We start from the raw sequence: 17,718 nt of genomic DNA, 5'->3' as shown, positions 1-17,718 counted from the left end.
CCAGCCCCTCCTCACACCGCCCCCTCCCCTCAGAACTCACAAGTGGAGGCCCCGCCCTCAGAAGAAGAAATCCAGGGTTGTGAAAACCTCCACTTCCCTTCTTCTTTCTCTATTTTGGGGTCCCCAGGGGCGTGGGCACACTTTGGGTCTGGGGGCACTTTCTGCCCGGGAGAAGGGGCTGGAGCCAGGGCCTGGGATGGGGCTGAAAGATGCGCTCAGGATTCTGTGAGCTCATTCAGGCAGGGCAGCCCCGTGCAGCTCCTCTCCGGGAGGACTGACTGCAGGGGAGCAGGGGACGGGGGCCACCTCTGGGGGCCAGAGAGCGCAGGGGCAGTGAGACAAGCTGTCACGCAGGGAGACAAGCTGTCACGCAGGGAGAGCTCGCCGAGTGCCAGGCGTGTGCACCATCCTATGTGATTGTCCCTCGAACTATCTGTTTACAGGTGACATAAGTTTTTAAAAATCAGTTACTTTTTATTGGGATAACATTGGTTACTAACATTATATAAGTTTCAGGTACACAACATTGTAATTTGGTATCTGCATACTCTATTGCGGGCTCACCACCAAAAGTCTAGTTTCCATTTAATACCATGTATTTGACCTCCCTCACCCCCCTTTGCCCTCTCCCACCCCTCTTCCCTTTTGGTGACCACCATTCTGTTGTCTGTACCTGTGAGTTGTTTTTATTTTGTTGTGTTCATTTGTTGCTTTTTTGTTTTATATTCTATATGTGAAAGTAATTACACGCTTTTTGTCCTTTTGCTCTGATTTATTTCACTTAGCATAATACTCTCAAGATCCATCCATGTTGTAGCAAATAGCAATAATTCACCTTTTTATGGCAGAGTAGTATTCCGTGTGTGTGTGTGTGTGTGTGTGTGTGTGTGTGTGAATAGATGATTGGCTAAAGATGTGATCCAATCATCCAATAATGGACACTTGGTTGCCTCCACATCTTGGCTGTGGTAAATAATGCTGCAATGAACATAGGGGTACAGACATCTTTTTGAATTAGTGTGTTCATATTCTTTGGGTAAATATCCAGAGGTGGGGTTCCTGGATCACGTGATAGGTCTATTCTTAATTGTACGAGGAAGCGTCACACCGTTTTCCGTGGAGGCCGTGCCAGTGTGCGTGCCCGCCGGCAGTGCAGGATGGTTCCCTCTCCTCCACACGGGCTCCGACCCTTCTCTTTTGCTAGCCGTCCTTTACGGCAGCCGCTCTGACAGGCGTGAGGCGGCCGCCGCCGTGGTTTTGACTCGAGTTTCCCCAACAATCAGTGGTCTGGAACACCTTTTCACGAGCCTGTTGGCCGCACGTATGTCTCCCTTCAAAACCTGTGTGTTCCAGACCCTCTGCCTGCTTTTTCATCCAGGTCTCTTGTTTTGTTATTGTTGTTTTTAAGTTAAGATCTCTCGTATCTTGGATATTAACCCCTTCCCAGTTGTATCATGTCCAAATATCTTCTCCTATTCTCTTGGTCACCTTTTTGTTTTGTTGTTGGTTCCTTTGCTGTGCAGAAGCTTCCTAGTTCGATGTAATCCCATTTGTTAATCTTTGGCTTTGTTTCCCTTGCCTTGGAGTCAAATGCATAAAAACCCACTGAGACTCATGCAGATGGTATGATCTTGAACAGAAAATAGCCTCAGGATGCACTAAAAATATTAAAATTAATCAATGTAGACAACAAAGTTACAGAATACCAAATTAATATACAAAAATATATAAAGTGTACATACAGTATAACAAAAAAGTAGTTTTATACACTTGTAGTAAACAATTCAAAAGTGAAGTTAAAATAATTCTACTTATAATAGCATCAGAATGATAAAACAGGAATAAATTTACCTAAAAAATACAGTCTTAAATACTCAAATCAATAAAACATTGTTGAAAGAAATTAAAGAAGACCTAAATAAACAAAGGCAATCCATGTTTGTAGATTGAAAGACAATATTTTAAGATGGCAACACCCCCTAGTTAATAGATAGATTTGGCAAAATCTCTATAAAAATCCCAAGTGCCTTTGGGCTGAAACTGACAATATTTTTTTATGAGTAAGAATATCAGTGCATTTATTTTCATACTGGTAATTTTTCTACTGCTTCAACAGTTTCCTTTTGAAAATAAAAGAACAAAAGAATCCCAAAGCTTAGAACTGGATCACTTGGCCCTTTCTCTTATCTCCTCCCAGTTCAAGATGCTTGCATCTCCCAGTGGCCAGCAACCTCTTGGATCTGCAGTTTGGCTCAACACATTCAAGTCTCAACACAATCTTCTTTGTGGTTTTAGCCTTCTTCCGGAAAATTGGCTTTGTCTGCCCACCCACTCTGCTTCTGATCATAGCGCCTTTTCCCCTGGGCATTAGGGATCCTTGCCCTTCTTATACTGGGTCACTTTGTGAGGCTGATGCTTTCCATGCTTCTTACAGAGAGTCCTTTGGGATCTAAGCACATTGACCATGTTTGCGTAAAGCTCCCGGGAAACTCAGCATCCACACTCTTCATCTCCCTCTGCCCACGCCTAACAGGATTGAAATGGACAATATTTATATTATTTTTTAAATTGAATTTATTGGGGTGACATTGGTTAATAAAATTACATAGATTTCAGGGGTACAATTCTAGATAATATTTATATTCTTAATTTCATATGGAAATTCAAGGAACTCAGAATAGCCAAAACAATCTTGGAAAAGAAGAACAGAGTTGGGGGACTCACACTGCCCCTTCCACATTAACTACAAAGCTACAGCGTCGAGCAAGGGTGGCAATGGCATAGCATAGACAAATAGATCAATGAGGTGGAATTGGAGTCTGGAAATAAACTATTGCATTTTCAGTCAACTGATTTTCAACAGGGATGTCAAGACAATTCAGTAGGGAAAGAATAACCTTTTCAACAAATAGTGCTGAGACAAATGGATATTCACATGCAAAACATCCTTTCTTCAAAACATTCATAAAAATTAATTCTAATGGGTCCTAAACCTAACTGTTACAGCCAAAACTATAAAACTCATATTAAAAATATAGACATAAACATTTATAACCTTCAGTTAGAACAAGCATTCTTAGATACAATACGAAAAGCATAAGCGACAAGAACAAAAAAAGATAAAATGGATGTCATTGAAATCAAACACTTTTGTGCTTTAAAGGATTCCACCAAGAGGTGAAAAGACAATTACAGAATAGGAGAAAATATTCTCAAATCATGTATCTGATAAGGGACTTGTATCTAGAATATATAAAGAACACTTTATATCAATAATAAAAAAATCAGTAATAAAAAAGACAATCTTAATTTGAAAATAAGCAAAGGATCCAAATAGATTCTCCCCAAAGAGGATATACAAATGGCTAATAAGCAGATGAAAAGAGGCCTCAACATCATTAGTAATTAGAGAAATGCAAATTAAAGCCATGATGAGCCCCAGCCAGCTGGCATGGCTCAGTTGGTTGGGCGTCATCCCAAAAACTGAAGGTCACCAGTTTGATTCCTGGTCGGGGCACATGCCTGAGTTGTGGGTCTGGTCCCAGGTTGGGCACATATGGAAGGCAACTGATGGATGTCTCTCTCACACTAATGTTTCTCTCCCTCTCTTTCCTCCTCCTTTCTTCTCTCTCTTATTAAAAAAAAAACCATGATGAGATATTACTTCATACTCAATAGGACGGCTAGAATTTTCTTAAAAAACAGGTAATAACAACTGTTATATATCTTTAAAAAAACTCTCATACACTGGTAGTGAGAATGTACATGGCACAGCTGCTCTGGAAAAGTTCCTCAAAAAGACCACATAGAGTTACCACTCCCACTCCTGTCCCACCCAGCAATCTCACCCCTAAGGGCATGCCCAAGAGAAGTGAAAACGTTCAGTCCGCGTGAAAACTTGTACACAAATGTGTGGCTATATTATGCCACAAAAAGTGGAGACAGCTCAAATATCCATCAACTGATAAATGGATCAGTTAGAGGTGGTATACCCCTACAATGTAATATTATTTGACCATAAAAAGAAATGAAGTAAGTGATGCATGCAACTTACTGATGGATGAACCTTGAAAATATTATGGTAAGAGAAATAAATCAATCACAAAGACCACATACTGCATTGTCCCACTCATATAAAATGTCCAGAACAGGCAAATCCCTGGACATGGGAGATGGGCGGCCTCGGGCTGAGCAGTTGGGGGAAGCAGGGAGTGGCTGCTGATGGACACGGCGTTCCTCTCCAGGGTGAGAAAATGTTCTGCAACGGATTATGGTGATGTTGGCCCAGCCCTGAACATATAAAACTGATCGAATTATGTGGTATGTGAATTACATCCCAATAAGCCTGTTACATTAAGAGAAAAACATTTGTCCACAAAAGCATTAAGGCTTAGAGATTTTTAAAGTATGGCTTTAAACTACAAATTCAATTTTTTAAATTGCTATAGGACTATCTGAGTTATTTATTTCACACTGGGTGAATTTTGATATTTGGTGGATTTTGGAGATTCGGTCCATTTTACTTGCAAGCGGATGCTATTAGTGTTCCAGTGCCTGTGGGGCCTGTGGCTGTGCCCCCTTGGCGGTCCTGGTTCGGTCACCTGTCTTCTCTTTCTATTTGTCAGCCTGACCAGAGGTGCATCGGGTGTATTGGTTTTTCGAAACACCACTTTTGGGGTTCATTAATTTTCTGTTTTTCTATTTTCAATTTCATTAACAACCATTCTTGATTACCTTCTTCCTCCTAATTGTCCAGGTTTATTTCATGTCCCTTCTGCACCCCAACACCTCGGTTTCTCAGGGGGGAGCTTAGATGCTGCCCTGAGACATTTCTCATTTACGTACTGCAGTCAATGCCCCTCCCACTTCAGCCACATCCCACACGTTTATGTATGCTATATATTAATTTTCTTTCATTTTAATGCATTTTAAAATTTTCTTTCAGATTTCCTTTTTTAAAGTGTGTTTTTAGCCCTGGCTGGTGTAGCTCAGTGGATTGAGCTCAGGCTGCGAACCAAAGCATCGCAGGTTCTATTCCCAGTCAGGGCACATGCCTGGGTTGCAGGCCATGGCCCCCAGCAACCGCACATTGATGTTTCTCTCTCTCTCCCTCCCTTCCCTCTCTAAAAAAATAAATAAATAAAATCTTTAAAATAAATAAATAAATACAGTGTGGTTTTTTCCCTAGTGTTTGGGGATTCTTCAGCTATCCTTCTGTTACTGATTTTTAGTTTAATTCCATTCTAGTCAGAAAACATGTTTTATATGATTTCAATCCTTTTAAATTTGTTAAGATTTAATTCGTGACTCATGATATGGTCTATCTTGGTAAATGTTCTGTGTACACTTGAAAAAGAATGTGTTTCTGCTGTTGTGTGGACCGTTCTATAGATATAAATTAATTCAGGTTAGTTGGTGGTGGTGTCCAGTTCTGTCCTTGCTAATTTCTGTCAACTACTTCTGTATATCACGTAGAAAAGAAGGTTTCAGTTTCCAAGTGTAATTGTGGAAATATCTCTTCCTTTTCTGCTCTGACAATTTTTTGCTCCTTATATTTTGAACCATCTCTACTCAGGTACGTATACATTCAGGATTGCTGTGCCTCTCTCTGACTGATGTGATTGTCTTTGCTCTGAAATTTACTTTCATGTTAATGACACTCTTGCTTTGGTTTGTCAGAGCTTCCATGATATAGTTTGTTTCTCATATATGTATATATGAGAAAAAAGTGTGTATGTATATATATATATGAAAAATATATATTTTTACCCTACCTATATCATAATATTTGAAGAGAGTTTCTTGTAAACAGCATGTACTTGGGTCATTTAAAAAAATCCACTCTGCCAATCTTTATCTTTTCACTGGTGTGTTTACTTCAGTCACATTTAATGTAATTGAGATGTGTTTGGATATAGGCCTCCCATTTTATTATTTGTTTTCTAGTTGTTCCCTCTAGTTTTCATTCCTGTTTCCCCTTTCCTACTTTTGCATTAAACTTTTAAAAAGTATTCCATTTTAAGTTATCTAAAATATTTTTGACATTTTCTCTTTGTGTATTTTTTTCCGTGTTGGGAGAGACAGTTATTGGGTTTCTTGCTTTCCTCTCTCTGCTGCTGTGTGCCAAGTCTGCAAAGCCTGGAGCAGCTCACGCTTCTCAGCACTGGGCGTGAGTTGGGGGGGCCCAGCGCATGGGGGACTGCAGATTGAAAGGTGGTGGCCTGTGTAGAGGAACACAGATGCCCCTGGGCTCATACACTGGATGCTGGGAGGAAGAAATGCCCACACTCAGGTACAGACCCCAGAGGAAGGGAAAGAACCAGCTGACATTAAGTTTCCTTCCTGCTGCTGCTGCTGCTGCTGCTGCTGCTGCCACTGCTGCCACTGTCCCCAGGGGGCTCTCTGCACTACCCCTTGTGCTCCCCGAGCTCCCAGCAGGAGGATTACGTGGTCTCCTGGTGTCAGGGACTAACACCACTGTAGCCCCCGATTTGTGTGCATGTTAGCATCCTTGGTTCCTATGCTCATGGAGAAAAAGGGCTCCTGAATTCAACTGATGGGGTTTTGGTGAAGTTTGCAGAGGGAAGGGAATCCAAAGTGGCCTTGTGGGCGGGGCCCAGTGGGCAGATTCACTGTCTTACAGTTGTGGCTTCCACTGCTGACCGGATAGTGAGAACTATTGTGCTCACCATCTGCACTTCCTGTCCCATAAGTGTCAGAGGGGATTCTCCCACCTGGGATCACTGCATATACAGAAGTTCTGAGGTGCATGTAGGCTACAACCTCCCCCTCATTCTTTCCTTTCTAAATCATCCCTGGTGGTCCAGCAGAAACACAGAATTCTAGCAAGAGAAAGAGAAATCCCATTTAGGTAAAAATTTAATGGCTGCCGGGCTATGCAGAGGCATTTCCTAGTGTCATAGCGTCACCTGCCGGACAAGCCCCCAAGTACACTTTTTTGTTTGTTCTGAGGAAGTGAACTACCAAGCACTTGCTGAAACTGCACGCCTGACCAGGGATGCCTTGTGGCTCTCTGGCCACACATCTCCATGTTGGGTGGATCAGCTCAGACTCAATGACTAACAGGTGGGAAGAGCCCAACAGCCCTCTACTCAAAAGCAAATGGCATATTCAAGAGCCAGTTGGCCTGGCACTACCAGCATCTCAGCTTAATGTGAAAAAGTGACAGCAACCCCTTTAGGGGAAACAGCACCCTCACCACGCCCCCTAGAGCAAAGCCACTGGCTCAGCAGGGTCCTCCATTCACAAAGACTCCCCTAAACTGGGCCTGGTGCACTAGGGGTTTAGCAAGTTTGATGACGTCGATGACACTGTTGTAGAAAGTGACCAAGATTATCTGCTCTGGGGACAGAGCTCACTGCAGTCCTAATCACCGTGGCCAGTGCTCCCTTTGATGAGCCTGGCTACATCTGGCCTGCTATGGGGAAGACCCTGGACAGGCACATCTACCCTGTGAGACATGGATGGCCACTGCTGATGGGACAGTTGTGTCACTGATGCAGATGTGCTCAGTACAAATTGTCTTGATAAGACCAACCGGAACCAAACTGCTAACAAAGCTGTCACTGCCCAGATCACAGCCTTGGCCACCCTGGATCCTCTTGCAGATGCCAGGCTGGCGGACGCCTAGGCAGGGGAATGCAGGAGAACAAACACGGGGAACTCTCTGCTGGTGCTGGCCTGATTCCAAATCCGCTCTTCCTCCCCCCGTCCCCACCTGCTACGACATACTTCTGAGTCCTCAGAGAGCTGCTCCATGCACGCTGTCGAGGGTGCACAGGCCCACAGTGTGCCTTCTCCATCTCACCCAGAACCAGGGCCGGGGGAAGGGTTTGAACAGGCGGAGATGGGAGCAAAGGCAGTCCTGGGGAGTCCCAGCAGCAAGGCAAAGGCACAGAGCTGGGGCACAGCACTGGCTCTGGGGACAAGAGCAGCCCAACCAGCTGGGTCCTGAGCTTTAAAGGTGGGCAGCAGGAGAGAAATCTGGCAGCAGGGCTTGGCTTGAGATGGGGCCCAGGGGAGGCGTGGGGCTTTGCTGGGTCATGGCCATGGGGCACCACTGAGAGGCTGTGGGGGCAGGTGCAGAGAGAGAGCAGGAGCGCTGCAATGAGAGCTGTGCTTTGGGCCCTGTATGTGCTGTTCCCTCTGCCTGGAACACTTCTGCTCGCTATCAGCCGTCTCGTTCTCCTTCTTCAGGTCTCAGCCTAAATCTCACCTCCTCGGGGAAGCCTACAGGACCACTCCCACCCACACAACTCAGACCGTGGCTCACACAGAATTCTGTACTTTTCCCTCCTTAACTGTTAACTTAGTCATGGGCAGTGGTTTAATGCATGCCAGTTTCCCCTGCTAGACTGTGAGAATATGAGGACAGTATCCACATACAGCTTGCTCATTGCTACCGTTAGTCAGTCAGTCAGCAAACTTGGAGAGAGAGCCTGCTCTGTGCCCACGATTGCATTGGGCTTCAACAGCTTAGGGCAGAGGTGTGGACCTTGCCCACTGTTATCTGCTTGTTGCCTGCACAAATGCTGGAGCCCAGTGTTAACTGCATGTCTGCAGAAGGGTGGCTCTGGCTGCCCGGAGTGTGTGTGTCAGGGAGGGAGAGGGGGCAGGTGGCAGAGAGGCCAGGCCAAAATCAGCTATAATGGCCCAAAAGAACCCCAACCTGGCTCTAGTCAGGCCGTCATGGGCAGGGCTGGATTCAAGAGTGAAAGTAGACACTTCCCAGACTGTTTTGAGACCCCGGGGAACCAGGGAGTCCTAACATGGGACCTTCCGATGGTGGCCCCGCACCTGCAGGCTGCAGGGAGCCAGGCTGCTGCGGGTGTTCCCTGGCAACCCCACCCTGTGAGGTGGGTGGGAGGAAGGGTGCAGAGCAGCTCCTGCACCAGGCCCACAGCCAAGGCTCCACATCACTGTTTACAGGACTGTGGCAGATGAGGCTCGAGCCCAGAGAGCCCCAAGACTTCCCCAGAGGCCCCTGACTGGAGGAACCGACAGGGCCAGGACAGCGAACCCAGGCTGGTCGGCTTTGAGGCCCCCTAAGCTCTGTGATCCTCAGAACCACTGGGCGGAAGGGGCGACTGGCGGGGAAGACCCCTCTGTCTCAGCCAGCTCCTTCATCATCCTCTGTCTTCCACACTCAAACTTCCTCAGGCTGAGGCCTTGAGGCAAAGGAATCCACAATGAAAACGGGGTCTGAGGAGCACCCGGCTGTGTCCCAGCTGGCCTCCTCCTGCCACCGCCCTGCACAGCACTCACCTGCAAGGGAGTTGCCTGGGGCTCCCTGGGGGCAGACCCCTGCTGGGGCTCTGTGCCAACAGTCCCTCCAACTCCAAGGGCGCTGGGCATGGTTCTTGATCCTCAGAGACGCAGTGGACAGGTAGGGGAAGGCCCCGCCCTCCCTCTCCTGGGATCGGGGTCTTGTTCACAGGTCAGGGGGACCCCAGTGAGCCTCTCAACCTCCCTGGAGTCTCAGGGGCCTAATCATTTTTTATAAAAATTATCTTTGTTAACAGCTTTATTGAGGTATAATCTGCATGCCATAAAATTAACCCATTTTAAGTACACAGGCCCATGGTTTTGAGTAAATTTAGAGCCGTGCAGCCGTCACTGCAATCCGGTTTGGGAACATTTCTGTGACCCCACGAGCTCCTGTGCTAACTGAATTAAAACATTTTTTGCATTGAGACTTTTTTTCTTATTTTACAAAAATAAAACAAAGTCACTTTAGAGAATTTAGAAAATATATTAAACAGGGGGGAAAAATAAAAATTATCTTCATTCCACAGCCTTTGCTGTTTTGTCCTTTGTGTAGCCCTCTTTATTTATTTGCCTCCTTATGTCTGTCCTAGACGGGAAGGCTCTACGCCGGGTGTGCCGAGAAGTCGGGTAGGTCTGGGCACACAGCAGCTACGTATTAACCATTTTAAGAAGGGAAGGAAGATCTCTTTTCATCTTAGTGACTTTAAAGAGCATCATTAAATGTTTGACTCCTGAATCCGGGTCCTAATTTCGAAAGGAGGGGGTTGGCCTAGCAGAGTGTCCAACCTTTTGGTGCCTCTGGGCCACCTTGGAAGAAGAGTTGTCTTGAGCCACACATTAAATACACAAACACTGGTGGAAACTGATGAGCAAGAAAAGGCTTTAAGTAAACTTACAATTTTGCGTTGGGCAGTATTTATAGCCATCCTGGGCTTCACGCTGGACAACCCTAGCAGACAAACATGCCCTGTTGCATCCATAGGTATCTCCCCCAGAGGGCGCTCTGCTCACAGGATCAGGTACCTTCCCTATTGCATCCCTGGCTGCAGACACCTCTGGGGAGAAAGAGAAATGAGAGACTTGCCTGCATTCGTCTACCCGACAGTTCCCCAGGACAGTTCCCCAGACCGCCGTAACCGGGGTGTCTATTGTCCACAGAGCGCCTTTGAAGATTCCATGGCACCCACACTGAGAAACTCCTAGATGACCTGTTTCCCCTTTGGTCTTGTGTGTGCAGTAGGTGCTCAATATTTATGTTTACTAAACAAATGGAGGTTTGAATGGGGTTGTGCCCCTCCCTCCACTCACCATCTTGGCCCCTCCAGGCCCACAGACCTTCCCTCCCACCCCCTCTTACCCCGGCTCTGGCTCCGAAGTGTCTGTTCCTATGAGGCCTGCCTGCAGGCGGCCCTGAGCCTGACCGTGGTGACCTTCCCTGGAGCCCAGATCGGCTGCCCGTTGTTAGGCTAAGGTTTAAAAGGGAGGTGGGAAGTCCAATTTCGTAAGCGTGGGATATAGTGAACGCCATCAGGACTGGTTAAACACATTCCTTGGGGAACTACTGTGTGCCAGGCACTGTGTGGTCAGTTTGGGGCACGTTTTATGCTCTAAGAAGTTCTCAGTGCTGCCCCGTCCAGCGTGGCTCAGTGGGCTGGGCATCCTCCCACAGACCGAGGGGGGCCGGTTCCATTCCCGGTCAGGGCCCATGCCCGGGTTGCCGCTCTGTGCTCAGTGCTCAGTCCTCAGTCACGTGTGCTTGTGGAGCACAACCAGTCAGTGTTTCTCTCTCACATCGATGTTTCTCTCTTTCTCTTTTCCCCTCCCTTCCCCTCTCTCTAAAATAAAATAAAACTATTTTTTTAAAAAGAACTTCTCAGTGCTTTGGGTGAGTGGGGATACATTATTTGATCCAGGAATGGCATTGGCCCCCATCTGCTTGCCATTTCTGTAGATACATCGCACCTGGGCCTCACCTCCCAGCTCCTTCCCACCCCAGTGAGTGAACTGTGAGCTTGGGGCCAGAGGGGACAGGTAAGTACAGCTCCTGTAAACTGCACAAACTTTAATGCGTCAGAGCCAACCCCAGAACTTCTTAGAACTGCTCCTGCAGCCCGAGTCTGCCCTCCTCTGAGCCTCCCTGACACCCCGAGCTGAGTGGAGAGAGAGAGCGGTGCCCCGAGATGTCTTGGGGGGCAATGCACCTGAGGTCTGGGCTGGGCCTGAGAATTTGATTTCTAACAAGTACATGGGTCACACTCTGAGAACTCTGCTTGAAGCTTCCCCTAGGGGCATCCCTGGAGGGTGACAAGACTCAGGTGGGGTATCTAACCTTGAGGCACGAAGGCAACTTGCCTTCCAGGACCCCATGGAGACTCCGCTTCAGAGACCCACAAAAAGGAGCCCAGGTTGGGGACAGAGGGATCACAGGGCCATGGCTGTGTCCCCAGTGCCTGCCACACATGAGGTGGCCCGGCTATGTGCTTCCATCCGTGTGCAGCCACCACTGTGCCCTTAGAGCAGGGGTGTTCCGAGGTGGACATGCGGCCCAGGAAGGGTGGGCGAGTCGGGATGCCCCCTGGCTGCCTCCCCAGGATGCTCTTGCTCTTCCTCAGGGCAGTGCCATGCAGTCCTCCCTTGAGCCAGGGGGCACATCGTCTGTTGGGCTGGTCTCTGGGACCTGGGACCCTGGGAGGGGCAGGGAGGTATCATGGTGGCACCTCGTTAGTGGATGAGGAGCTAATGAGAACTGGCGTCGCAGGTGGGCACAGGTAACCAGATTCTTGGTGATCTCGGACAAGAATTGAACTGAACACACAGAGAGTTTATAGCAGAAAGAGAGAGAGAGCAGTTTATTAAGCAATAGTACACTCCACAGAACACAGAAGCGGGCCAACTCTGAGCAGAGATTGACCTCAGGGGCTGGAGGGATTTTATTCTTTTTTTTTTTTAAGATTTTATTTATTTATTTTTAGAGAGGGAAGGGAGGGAGAAAGAGAGAGAGAGAGAAATATCAATGTGTGGTTGCTGGGGCTCATGGCCTGCAACCCAGGCATGTGCCCTGACTGGGAATGGAACCTGCGACACTTTGGTTCGCAGCCCACGCTCAATCCACTGAGCTACGCCAGCCAGGAGGATTCTATTCTTATAGGGTGGATATTTCCTGGCTAGTTTTGGTGGGCTTTTATTGCACATGTGCAAGTAGTTGTGTTACTTGAAAGCTACTGCACATGTGGTCTCCCATGATTTTCCTCAATTGGCCACGGGGAAGGGGGCCGCACAATGTTAATTTATTATAATGCTATTATAACAAAGCAGGGGTCATCTAGCATCTTCTGCGCAGGTGCATTCATGATTCACCATGATTTACCGCTTTTCCAGAAAGCAGAACGACTGGCCTTAGAATAGGGTCTCTGTCCTGTATCGATGTCCTTTATCTTAGCCCAGGGAACCTCTGGAATTTCCTTTCTTGACTATCTCCTGCCTCATTGGGGTTTGGTTGATTTGGGGTTTGGTTGAGAGGTGGTGTGAGCCACAGTCTTTAAGGATAGTCGGAGAGACGGGGCCTCAGCACCTGGGGAACCCAGGTGTTTCTCATCCCGGGACTTTGCTCCCAGATCCCATAGATCTCTCAAGAGCCCTTGAGATCCCTGGAGATCCCACAAGATCCCACGAGATTTGGCTTTCTTGGGGAAAGGCAAGGCGGCAGCTCCTGCAGCCTGAGTCTGCGGTTCTCTGAGCCTCTCTGACACCCCGCGCTGGGTGGAGAGAGAGAGCGGTGCCCCAAGATGTCTTGGGGGGAAAGGCGCAACGAGCTGGCAGCAGTGGTCTCCTGGGACGAGTCTGAGACACCTCGCAGCTGCCCGAAGAACCAGCTGGCCTAGGGATGTGTGGGTACGTGGGGTTTTCTGTGTGTGTTTGTGAATGGGGGAATGTGTGTGTGTTTGCGCTTCTATGTTTGCTTCTCCCCCGACCCCGAAAGCAACTGCATAGGGTGCAGATTGACCAAGCCCTCGCTCGCTGTGCATATGTTCGGTCCAAGGTGTGTTTGCACCAGCTGTGGCCTGTTTGCTAGTTAGACGCTTTGGCTTCTGGGTTTGTTGTTGTTTTGTTTCCTTGTTGTTAACCTAGCTTGTGCCGTGGTCAAGAGGCGGCTGGTTGTGGTGGAAGGTGTCCAAGGCTGACAGCACTGAGTGTTACCCATGGGCTCCCATTCAGTTCCTCCGCTGGCTTGACACGTTTTCTGATTTGAGAATGTAGCCTTGCTTTGGCCTTTGACCTTGCCAGCTGTAGGCTTGGTAGCCCTGGAGCCTGTGTGGGTATCTTGGGGCTTTGGTCCCAGGGCTGTGGGCATCTGGGAAAGGGATATACACCTGGCGCTCACAGGCGAGGTTCTCCCCACTGAAGGAGCCTCGGATGGCCCCATCCTTGCCCCTCCTTTGGGACAGAACCTGGTCCTTCACTGCTTGCTGGGCCCCTGGGATGAGCCTGAAGCCTTGTAGGCTCCTCAGAGGAGCCACGGTCGCAATGTGACTCTAACCATTGGGTTGGAGGACGTTTCAAATAGGATTTGGGTTTGTTCCACAGGTGGCAAGAGCCGGGCTCCATGCTGAGGAGCCTGGGTAAAGGCTGCAGACCACCTGGTCGGCTAGCTGTCTGTGGGACTGTCCTGTGCTTAGCTGCTTGCTTTGACATGCCAGGTTGAGAGGCCGTCTTGTTGATGTGGTTGTGGTGAAATCGCTCGGATATGGTCTCGAGACTCACAGGTGTGCGAGAAGGTGGGACGGCAAGGATGGGAGGGAAGGGGCCATCCTCCCATCAGGAAGCCACCAGGAGGTGGTGGAAGCAGCCCAAATGGGCACATGGGCATCAAACATTGAGATTCATTATTTGAATGGGATGGGGGCATGGTCCTTAGGTTTATAGGCAAATATGGATTATTATAATTATTATTATAAGTGTTTACATATATAAACTAGAACCTTAAATATAAAACATAGACAATCACAAATTATACATCTATGTAAAAAAATAGAAACATGTAAGCAAGTATAAAAAAAAACAGGAAAAATTACCCAACCGAAACAAAAGACTAAAAACAGGTTAAAAAAAATAACAGCAATTGATAGAACAATTAGAAAATTGGCAAGGATATAGCACTCAACATCATCATGAACCAATGGAATCTAATTAGCGTTTTTTGAACGGTCTACTCAATGGCAGCAGATGGACTTCCTTTTCAAGTGCCTGTGCAACATTTACCAAGACAGATCATATCCTGGGTCACAAAGCAAACCTCAGCAAGCTTAAAAGAATGGAAGTCGTAGTGATGGTGTTTTGTCTTTTTTTTTTTTTAAACCACAATAGATGCAAACTAGAAATCAGTAATAGAAAACAAAAAGTCTGCAAACACTTGGAAACTAAACAACACACTTCTAAACAGTCCGTAAGTCAAAAAGGAAGTCTCAAATGTAATTAAAAATAAATGAACTCCATGGCAGTGCAAATCAAACATATCAAAATGTGAGACACATGTCATACCCACGTCAGCACATGTTGAGCACAGCCAAGGCAGTGCCGAGAGGGGAATTTGCAGCACCAGACAGGTGTGAAAGAGAGCGAGAATGTTTAAATCAATGTAAACTCCCACCTTGAGGAACTTGACCAAAATAAACTGAAAGCAGGCTGAACAAAGGAACTAAAGAGGGCAGAAATCATTGAACCTGAAAACAGAAAAATAATAGAAAAGAATCAGTGAAACCAAAACAGATTCTTTGAAAAGATCGATAATATTGACAAACCTCTAGCAAGACTGACAGATTTTTGAAAAGAGAGAGAGGAGGAAAATTAACCAGTGTCAGGAATAGAACAGAGAGCATCACCGCAGACCCTGCACACAGCAAAAGGGCGGCGAGGAAGCACCGCCCAGCACTGTGCACACAGAAGTTTGACGTCTGCGAGGCAGGGAACCACGCCCTCGGAAAGTACGGGCTGCCACATCTGCCCAGTGTGAAAGAGACAACTAGCCCTACCACTGTTGCAGATACTGAATCTACAGTTTAAAATCCTGTAAGGGAAATGTCCAGGTCGAAATGGCTTAACTGGATATTTCTACCAAACAGCTGAAGAATTCTGTTCTAATGCTGTGCAGTCTCTTCCAGGAACGCGTCTCAGCCCTTTTTATGGAGTCGGCATCCTCCTGCCACTGAACTACACGGTGACAGTAAAAAGGGACATCTACAGAGCAGTACCCCTCATGAATACAGATGCAAAAACTCTCAACCATATGTCAGCAAACAGAATGTATCAGTCTCTGAAGTAATTATACATCACGACTGAATGGGGCTCTTTGCACGGATGCGATGCTAGTTCATTACTTGAAAATAAATCAATGTAATTGATGACCAAAAGTGGCTGCTGTAACAAGCTAACACAAACTAGCAGCTTAAAAACACAGATTTATTATCTTAGTATTCTGGAGGTCTGAAGTCTAAAATGCCAGCTGTGGCCACTTGAGTCATTCTTACGTGGCATTGTTCTAACACGACTCTCCTGCCTTTCTTTTTCCTATTTAAGGACACTGGTGATTGCATTTGCCCCCTCCCTACCCCCAAATAATCCAGGATAATTCCCCCCTTTCATGGTCAGGTGATTAGCAACCTTATTGCCATCCACAACCTTAATTCTCCTTTGCCAAGTAACCTAATCTAGTCACAGGTTCCAGGGATCAGGACATGGCCACCTTTGGAGCTGTTACTCTGCCTAGAACATCGGACCCACTGCCTGCTGGTGTGTCAGCGTGCTGCCCTTGTGTCTGCCCCAGGGCCTTTGCTCGTGCTGTGGCCCCGCCTGGAACACTGCCCGGTTGCCCCCTGGCCTGCTCTTCTGTACCTTTCAGGCTCCGGTCAGGTGCCCCTTCCTCAGGTAGGCTGTCGTCCTCCTGCGGTGGAACGGCTTCCTCCCCTCTTTGTCACTTTGTCAGTGGCATTAGTTTTCTCCAGGGCACATTCTTTATTGTTTACTTGTGTGTTATTTTAATCCGTCTCTTTGCCCCTGCCCCCCTCCTTCGGAGTCCTTGAATGGTGTGGGACGTAGAGGAGGCGCTCAGTGTACAGTTGGTGAATTAGTGAACAAACACATGACAATCATCTGCAAATAACAACGGCGAATTGTTGTCCTTGATGTGTTTTTTTGCCTCTCCTTTCCGTTCCGTGTCCTGATGCGTTGCCCAGAACTTCCTGAGCGCTGTTTGGGGGCAGCGGTGCCTGCAAGCATCCTTGTTTTGTTTGTTTTAAATAGCACAGTCTCTAGGGTTCTACCTTTACATAAAGCTTTTGCTTTTGGTTTGAAATATTAAAGTACAAGAATTCTTTTAAAAGATCTATATTAAACACATGCTTTTGCAGTAAGTTTTTACTACTAATCTTTTACCAAACATCTGCTGGTCCAATGCATTCATAGATTTTTCTTTGAACCTTGGTTACATTTTGACACAATCCCAACTTGGTTGCAGTGAATTTTATTTTATTTTAAAAATATTTATTTATTTTTAGAGAGGTGGGAGGGAGAAAGAGGAAGAGAAACATTGATGTGTGAGAGAAACATCAATCAGTCACCTCCTGCACACCCCCAACTGGGGACCTGGCCCAAAACCCAGGCATGTGCCCTGACTGGGAATCGAACTGGCAACCTTTCAGTCTGCAGGCTGGAGCTCAGTCCGTTGAACCACATCAGCCAGGGCTAGTGAACTATACTTTTAATATGAAGTTGAATTCTCTCTATTAATATTGTATCTAGGGTTCTTGAGTCTGCAATCATGACGGAGATTGTGACTTTTCCTTTCCCTCCTTTGTTCCTCTGTCTCCAGCCCCTCTGTGTCCCCTCAGCTGCCTGTGGCCTGCTGACCAGCCTTCCTTGGGAGGCCCTATGCTCAGGGTGCAGGTGGGCTGGGCTGAGTGACAGTGGCAGTGTTGAAGAGTAAGACAGAGTCACACATAGGAAAGGACCAAATTTACATTCCTCTGGTCAGAATCCTCTTCTAGCCGCCCAGCAGCAGAGGGTCCTTGGTCTGGCCTGGCACCCAGCAGCCCCCACTGCAGGCATCCCTCCTCCCCTCCCACAGCCTAGGCGAGTGATAAAACAGCAGGAGGGAAAATCGTTTGTTAACGCCATCTGTCCAGGTGTTACAACTCCCCAAAGAGGCAGGCGTGCATGTCAGAGATGACCAGTCAGGGCCCAGAGACGTTATGGGCCTTGCTAAAGATGCCCCGGCTGGCAAGGGTGTCTGCACCGGTGCTTGTCTGACCTTGAAGCCTGAGCTCGCTCTGCAATGCCAGGCTGTCTCCTCGAAGAGCTGGCCCCTCCCTCACTCTGGCTGTTCAAATGGCACAGTTAGGAACAAAGGCTCCCCCCCCCCCCACCATCTCCCCCACA

General features: G+C 47.3%; 1 pseudogene; it reads right to left on the bottom strand.

Annotated features, from left to right (window-relative positions):
* Positions 1 to 1,908: 1,908 nt before the first annotated feature.
* Positions 1,909 to 16,318, bottom strand: LOC123826243 (annotated as a pseudogene).
* Between the last annotated feature and the right edge of the window lie 1,400 nt (positions 16,319 to 17,718).

This window comes from Phyllostomus hastatus, unplaced genomic scaffold (genome assembly GCF_019186645.2).
Source record: "Phyllostomus hastatus isolate PE091 unplaced genomic scaffold, TTU_PhHast_1.1 phas_contig_80, whole genome shotgun sequence".
Classification (NCBI taxonomy): Eukaryota; Metazoa; Chordata; class Mammalia; order Chiroptera; family Phyllostomidae; genus Phyllostomus; species Phyllostomus hastatus.
This window is presented reverse-complemented; position numbering and strand designations above follow the sequence as displayed.